The sequence below is a fragment of the Stegostoma tigrinum genome, chromosome 22 (assembly GCF_030684315.1).
Source record: "Stegostoma tigrinum isolate sSteTig4 chromosome 22, sSteTig4.hap1, whole genome shotgun sequence".
NCBI classification, from domain to species: Eukaryota; Metazoa; Chordata; class Chondrichthyes; order Orectolobiformes; family Stegostomatidae; genus Stegostoma; species Stegostoma tigrinum.
The window spans coordinates 21329075-21337590 of record NC_081375.1 but is presented as its reverse complement, the minus strand read 5'-3'; positions in this window follow the sequence as shown (position 1 = coordinate 21337590).

Sequence of the window (8516 nt, the reverse complement as noted above, 5' to 3'; positions counted from 1 at the left end):
GCCTGCAGGATGTGCAATGCATATCTGGGCAGCTGTACTTTGATGGACTAGGCCATAGGAAAGCAAACAATTTGTGCTGTCAAACATGGGACTCAAACTTATCTTTAAAGTCTGTCTTCAATTTACTGTCCAATACATTGTACCTTACAGACAATAGTGTAAAACTCCACAGCTACATACATCAGCTTGATTCGTCATTTACAGCTTTATGTAAAACACATTGGTATAATTTGAGTTCAGTATTGGAATCTCTGCAGTGTAGTAATCACTATTCATTTGGATCATAAAACTCCAGATGATATCCCACATTAAATCCTAATGATTTGAGATTTTGTTTAAGTCTTTCATGATTTGAATTAGTCACCTCCTCGAAATACATTAAAATGCCTATGTCTAAGCATTCTAATTTCTCAACAACTTGCTGGTTAGTGTAGAGAAGCTGGCTTAGACATTCACACTCAGGACAGATGCCAAATTCAAAATATGGACTATTATTGATATATATCATATCAGAGCAACTTTTATAAGATGAACTTTCATGAGAGCTGTATGGCTGAACCGCTGAGGGGAGATCATGCTGACTGCCTGGTGTTTTATTAAATGTTTTGTAAATACTTACTCCCAGGCTGATGTATTGATGCCAGGTTTGACAGCACAATATATCAATCATAATTTCTTTCTGCTGCCTTCCTCTAAGTGACAATAAGGTACCAAAATAATTGTCTGTTTTTCCTCTGGTAGTAACATCCCAAAGGCAGCAGCAGCTGATAACTTCTGATGGAAAGGTGTTTCCCAATTTGTTAGAACTGGTGCCAGTAAATTTCACAAGCATCTGAAAGTTTAGGTCCGTTAGACATTTCAAAACTTCATTAATATTTGTTCCTATGATTTTAACAACCTGAAAAACAAATGTATACCAATTATTAAAGAAATAAATGAGATGCATTCATATAGCATCATTCATAACATTACAACAATCTAAAGCCCATCAGGATCAACAGATTACTTTTGAGGTATAGTCACCCGTAGACAAACATAATGGGTTGTACAGAACAAAGTCCCACAAGCAGGCTGCCCACCCATCCCTCCTAACACCATCTTAGCCATTTAAATAGAGCAGGGCAAGAAGTACTGATGGCCTCTTACTAAGTTGTAACTCCAGCTCCCGTAGACCTACAGCTGCTCTCTCATTACAGAGACATGACTGGTCACCGTTCAATTTCAGGGTTCTCATCCTTCAGGTGAGGGGAGACATTGAGAAGGAGATTCCTTCATGACCTCAGCTTGTGTAAGAATTAAACTCATGTTGGTATTGCTATGTATCATAAACTGGCCATCCAGGTAGCTAAGCCAATGAAACTCCTAACCAAGTAAACTGCGCTTGTTCTCTGTGCTACATCATCGGCGGCTTAAATAAAAGCTGCTGCACTTCCAGCTGTAAACCTACAACTGAGTCAGGTTTGGCCTGCTGTAAGCTTGCATAAGAATATTCAGAGTGTGAGGTGAGCAAGGATTAAATAAGTGCACCCAAACTAATTGATTATATAGTTCATTCCGGTTCTGTAACTGCATTCCTCAATGAAATGCTTGAACTTACTGCATCAAGTAGCACTGCACCAGGGGGACGTTTTGGGAGATGGGTGTTGTATTTCTGAAAGACATCTGGATACTTTTCAAACAATAACTGAATTTCCCGATGATCGAGCATTTCTTCCGGATTAATAACAGGAATATTAATGCGCCCACAAAATAATATTGTATGCAATACCTGCAAGATTAAAAACAAGTATTTTAATATGCAATGTTCAGACATTAAGAATGATATACAGTGCTTAGGATATAAAGGTATTAAAATTAGATTGAATTGTAAAGAAAAGCAGAAGCCTTTAGAAATCAGCAGCTGGTATAGCAGTAGCTGGATTAAGTAAACAGGTTAGATTATTTGAAGACGATCATTAACCAGATGTGAGTGAAATCTACAGCATTAGGAGGTAGGAGCAACTCGGGTGGATTATGAAGAACAGGGTGCTGCTGACTTCAGGGTGAAGAGATGCCCTCAGTGGCGAAAGAGACTGAGGATTCAGCTTTCGTCATGTTTGCACTTTAAGAAGAGGGAGGTGTGCTACAACTGATGGTTTGAAAAACACAAAAGTGAGAGGGGTTCTGGCGTAATGGGTCCCTACCCCGAATTTCTGGCTCAAATAATGCCACGCAATCAGGCGGGTGGTGGCAGGAACGCAACCTGTACATCCATTCAAAATGTTTGGAAAGAGGAAAATTGCCAATCCACATTTTATGTATCTTTAATGAACAAGTGAAAACAATACCTCTTTGAAGTACGCTCTTCCTTTCTTTTGAGTAAGCTTTTCCTCTCGCACAGACTTTGCAATGAATGATTGAATAATCTTCAAAAACCGGTTTCCACTTTGGACAAAATATTGCACCTCTGCTTCTTCATGGCGTACTAAGTCCACCATTTCTTTTCAAGCATGAGAAATAAATGCAAGAGATGATTCAAAAGATTAAAGCAGAGCAACCTTATTTTCTAGAAAGTCATTGGCTACTTTTTCCATCATTTTACTGTCTGTATGCGGTTACTGTTGGGATATTGAAGCAACAGTTAGGCATTACAGCCAATTGCAGTGACAGATCTATTCTCTTCTGGCCCTATGAGTCTGCAGTATGATTTTCTTACATCTGCCCTACTACATGTAAATGAAAGCCAAGAGGATCAAACCTAACACTCCAGGCAATTTACCCCAAATACCACCTTAAACCTGACCTAGCATCACTGTCACTAAATATTCATAGGGACAGCATCACCTCTGAGGAGGAAATCCTTTTCTTCCTGTGTCATGAAGGATGAGGGAGGAATTAAAACAGGCTAAAGTGGAATTAATTAAAGTGAGGTAGTACAAAAAATGTTTGCTTAAATTGTGTGCATGATATTGTCAGATAGTTTAGAGACGGAACAGGTATTTTATTTCCAAGCCTCTGTATAGTAATAGCTGAGAAAGCTGTCTGGTCTTTAGCGGTATTGCGAATTGCTCTCTGCCCTAAAATATACCAAATCCAGGAGTAGGCCATTTTTCACGATAGACCTGTCAAAATACAGTTTCTTCCAGAAACCTTCTCATTCAATAATTCTGCCAAAGCAGAGACACTAGTGTAGTTCTAACGTGGAAGAATTTAATCATTTTTAAAAATCATTTTCAAACTGTTTGAGATTCAATAAGCCTTTAATGAGCTTATCAACCAACAGTCAACCTAATATCGGCTTACATTTGTAAATAAAAGCAATTCGTGATATACATAACAAACCCTTTGACCTTATGAGCTTGTCATGACTTTTATGACACTCAGGAATTGGCATGCCTGGTATAGTCAATGCCGAGATCACTGGGTTTTTAGACTCAAAGTGACACAATGAATGTAGAAATCAGGCAGGGAATTTGAAGCAAAGTTGATGTCAACTGCAAATTAATAGTTGGAAAATAATAGTAGGCAGCATGGTGGCTCAGTGTTTAGCACTGCAGCCTCACAGCACCAGGGACCTGGGTTTGATTCCAGCCTTGGATAACTGTCTTTGTGGAGTTTGCACATTCTCCCTGTGTCTGCGTGGCTTTCCTCCAGGTGCTCTGGTTTCCTCCCAGAGTCCAAAGATGTGCAGGCTAGGTGGATTGGCCATGCTAAATTGCCCATAGTATTCAGGGGTGTGTGGGTTATAAGGGGATGGGTCTGGGTGGGATGGTCCAAGGGGCTGAGTGAACTTATTGGACCAAAGGCCTTGTTTCCACACTGTAAGGAATCTAAATAAACAAAAATAAAAAATTATGGGTCCTCTGCGCAGAATCAAGTGATCATGGCCAATCTGCCTCACAGAAAAACTATCTAATTCAATAATAATCTCATGTTCAACATACTCTTCGACCTGGTAGCCAGAGATGACAGAATTCACCCATCAGCAGAGCAGAATAAAAACTAAGGTTTTTCTGAATCTCAGTATTACAATAAAATCACAACATTATTCAACCATACCAATGAATCAATGTACAATTCAGTACCTGTTAGGTTGAGAATGTTAATCTAAATTAGAAAGGTCTAGCTTTACTGAACTACAAATACAAGCCCTATGTGAACAAACGTTTTAAGACTTGATATCTGCTCTCAGTGCCCACCCAAAGATATATATGCCCCATTCCCACAACTGAGACCCCTTACATTCATCAGCAGTATAATTCACCAAATTATGTGTCAACATATCTAAGTGGCAGCATTGTAAATTACAATTTACGTGCTGATCATTGTAACGAATTGATGGCCAACGTTACCACACACGTCCACATAGCAGATGACCAAATACCTGATACCTCTCTGATGTACTGGTGGCCCATTCTGCATCTTTGGGTTTCAAGGACAGCGAGACTAAGACCAGAATGCAGAACGACTTTACTGAAGGGGATCGACTGTTTAAAATGGAATTGGAAGGTTGCTTTCCCACAACCGAGGGAGAAAGGAGCAGCATATCCAATCCCAGGGCGAGGAAATCAGCTGATGTTCTGATGTAATGGTAAAGAAACGAAACTTTATTATTGACCGACTTCCTGCTTACAGATCGGAAAGTCCCTCCAACTGGTCAATGAAGAGTTGTGATCGACACAGGACCGCTCGATTGTAGATTGAGGCGCAAGAACTTGCCCAGTCTTGTAGATCTGTCTCAGAGATAGTCGGAACTGCAGTTTTCTGGAGAAGGGTCCAGGCCCGAAATGTCAGCTTTCCTACTCCTCTGATGCTGCTTGTCCTGCTGTATCCAGCTGTGCACCTTGGAGATCCGTTGGCCACTTTGCGGTAGATACAGATACAACATTCATGCAAAAACAGTACACAGAACATTGGCGAGTTAGTGTTGCGGATGCAATGTTGCAAAGATTATTTCTGACTGAGGAAGGATGAATTTGTCTCAGAAGTTCTAAACAAAACCCGATTCTCCACTTGTTTCGCTATAAACATATATTAACAGAATTCGATTTGCATGAGAACAGAAAGATAATTATAGATTAGACTCGTGTCAGCATTTGTGTGTTTGAGTATTGGTTAAAAATATTACGTAGAAACTTGACATTTGGCATTCGTGAGGTCAAGTCACAAGAATTATCAAAGTGTCAAATAAACATTGAAGGAAATCATTGATAATGGTTTAGATATCAAAGGAACCACAAGCCTTGGCCATGAAACAAATCAACTGAGACCATTTGGCAGACACAAGAACGCTCGCACTCCCTCAAGTTCTGTTTGTTTGACAGGATTTTCCAGTGGTTTTAGAAAACTTACCAACTAAACTACATTTGATGTTGCCAGTAGCTGTCCAACACCAACAACAGCACGAGCCAGTGGCACCCAGTTGGATAAAGAAGTGGATTTGACAAACTATTTGCTTGTGCCTGGTTTTCACGCAAGCCGTACTTATGGCCTCTCTCACCAGGCATGTCCATTTCATTTTATTTCAATTTGCACATAGGATTGAACTTCTAGGCAGGTCAGCATTTATTGCCTAAAGAGCTGATTGGTTTGCTAAGGTATTTCACAGGGTGGCTTATGGTCTGAAGTCAGGCCAGACTAGTAAGGATGCCTGACTTCATCTCCTAAAGGACAGAGACGAATGGGGTGGCCTTCGGCAACATTCTAGTGTCGTAAGGTCACTATTACACATTCTGAATTTGTATTAATTCCAGCTGTATTGAATTAAATATAAAATCTCCAACTGTCATTGGATCTTTGGATTATAGCCTAGGAAAAAAGTATACAAATAAATGGAATTATTGGATAAGATTTTACATTTTACAGCTTTTATTGTAACAGTCAAACCCAAAGCCAACATAAAATGAAGCATACATTAACAAACAAAAATGGTGGTTCACAGGAAAAAATTAAATTCAATTTAAATAGTCACCGCTCAAAGATACAGGGAGAAAAAAATACCTAGTTTTCGCACCCCCCCCCGCCAAACAAATTTGAAGTTCTGTATCTGGTATGAAACTTAGCTGCTCAGTCCTAATACATCTGCTGTATTTCTGAGGTGGAGATTCAATCCCATTACTCATAAAGGAATTTGTCGGAAGTCTCATGACACCAGGTTATAGTGCAACAGGTTTATTTGAAATCACACAACCTTTCTGAGCTCCCAAAGCTTGTATGATTTCAAGTAAATCTGCTGGGCTATAACCTGGCGTCATGTGACTTCTGACTTTGTCCACCCCAGTCCAACACTGGTGCCTCCACATGAAGGAATTTGGCCCAAAGTATTTCAGATTTCACACCCAGATTCCTTGAGCCTCCAAAATACAATGCTGCTGTATTCTCAAAGCGCAGGCACATTTATAGTCTGAGCCTGACCTCATAGGAGACTGAGTATAAACAGCTTGTGACTGACAACTTGTGAAAATTAACTTCCCATGTTGTTTATTTCTGAATAGGGTTAATTGACTCTAATTTTGAAACTTTATGATAATTCAGCGATGCTCATTGCTTTAGTGTGAGTGATTTGCAGAATACGCCCATGATGCACACACTTCTCTCCATGTTTCCGGTTCCCTTATATGTTTCCTTGAAATTTTGGTCTCCACCCCGAGCTTCTGCTGAGTCCCTTTCCTGACTAATTCCAGAGCTTATACAATCGCAATGTATATGTCACAATTATGGTCATGACAACTCAAGATGCAGCGGCTGCTCCTTAAGAGTGAATATAGGTAGGGCAGTAGCAGAAAATTTAACGCAGTGTTTGGCTTCTTTTGGACTGCCAGCTGAGGTACAGTCTGATCAGAGTTCTAACTTCACATCTAAAGTTTTCCAATAAATTAATAGCAGTTTGGAAATTAAACAATTAAAGTCAACTTCGTATCATTCATCAACACAGGGAGGTTTGCCATCAGATGCTCAAAACAATGATGAAGGCATACTGTCATGAATGTCCACAGCAATGGGACAAAGTATTAGCTTTCCTATTATTTGCTACCAGTGATGCCTCAACTGAATGTGCCAGACTTAGCCCTTTGAATTGGCTTTTGTCATAACATTAGAGGTCCGTTAAAATTGATTCAGGAGATCTTCAATGTGGAAGGTGATTACTCAATGGTGGATTACTGATCCATGTTTCTGGAAAGTCAGACACTGTGTTCTCATATTTCAAGAAAGGAAAATGGTCAAGTCTTTTATGAGGTAATATGTATGGACAAAGGAGGGACAGGACCCATAAAACAATATCCATGTTGACTGTGCCCAGAAAAACAAGCTCAGGTGGAAACAAATTCAGTACATTCCATACAATCATTTGATTGAACTTAGTCAAAACAATTAAGAGTTAGTTCTGAGGAAGGGGCAGTGGGCCCGAAACATTTACTCTGTTTTCTCCTTTACAGATGCTGCCAGACCTGCTGAGCTATTCCAGCAACTTTGTTTTTGTTCATGATTTACAGCATCCGAAGTTCTTTTGGGATTTTTTTAAGAGTTTGTTCGTGTTTGTTCCAAAACTGGATAGATCAATTCAGCTTTGTATAGATTATAGAAAGGTGAATATTGTCGTGAAAATGGACTTGTACCGAATTCTATGATTGGAAAATTGCATGCATAATGCCTAATTCTTGACGTGGTAGTTGCAAGGTGCAGTTAACATCAAAGGTGAAAGTAATGTAGGAGGAAATTATTGCAGATATTGGAATCTGTACTTTAAACAACAAACGCTGGAGATCTCAGTGGATCACACAGCACTTGTGGAGAGAGAGCAAGCTAATGTTTTGAGTCTAGATAGCTCTGATGAAGAGTCATCGCAACTCAAACTGTTCACTTGTTCCATAGATGCTGTCTGATCCACTGTGATCGCCAGAATTTTTTGTTTTCAGTCATGGGTCGAAGCAATCTGTCCTTTTGCTGCACCAAATGGGTTCAAACAAGTCAGGTGATACTACTTGGGTTAAAGAATATTCAGCCAGAGTGCAGAGGCTTATGAATCAAATCATAGCTGGAGTTCGTAACAGCGTAGTGTATTAGTTTTACTTGCAGTTTATCCTGACACTTGGAGAGAGCATGTAAGAGAAGTTGAAGAACTGTACAAGCAATTGCAATTGCCTGATTTTGTAATATATTTACAAAGAGTGAATTTGCAGAAACAAGAATGACTTGCTTGGCACAATGAGTTGGACTATTAGAAATGCTGCTTAGGACAGTAAAAGTGAAGGCTCAGAATTCCCTGTTCCTAAAACTAAATGAAAAGTGATTAGCTTTTTCAGAAAGTGTGAATTATACTAGATATTTGTGCATGCTTTCACACAATGGTTGTACTTTTAACAAATTTGTTAACAAAGTAAGCACAGATGTTGTGTTCAGTAGACTGTCAAGCAGCATTTGACAAGCTGGAGGTCACTTTAAAAAAATTAACCAGCGTCACTGCTTCTGATCTTTCCAGATGTTTCAAATGGCAGGTGAGTTTCTTTTGGGGGTGGTTGTGTCTTGTTGCAGAATGA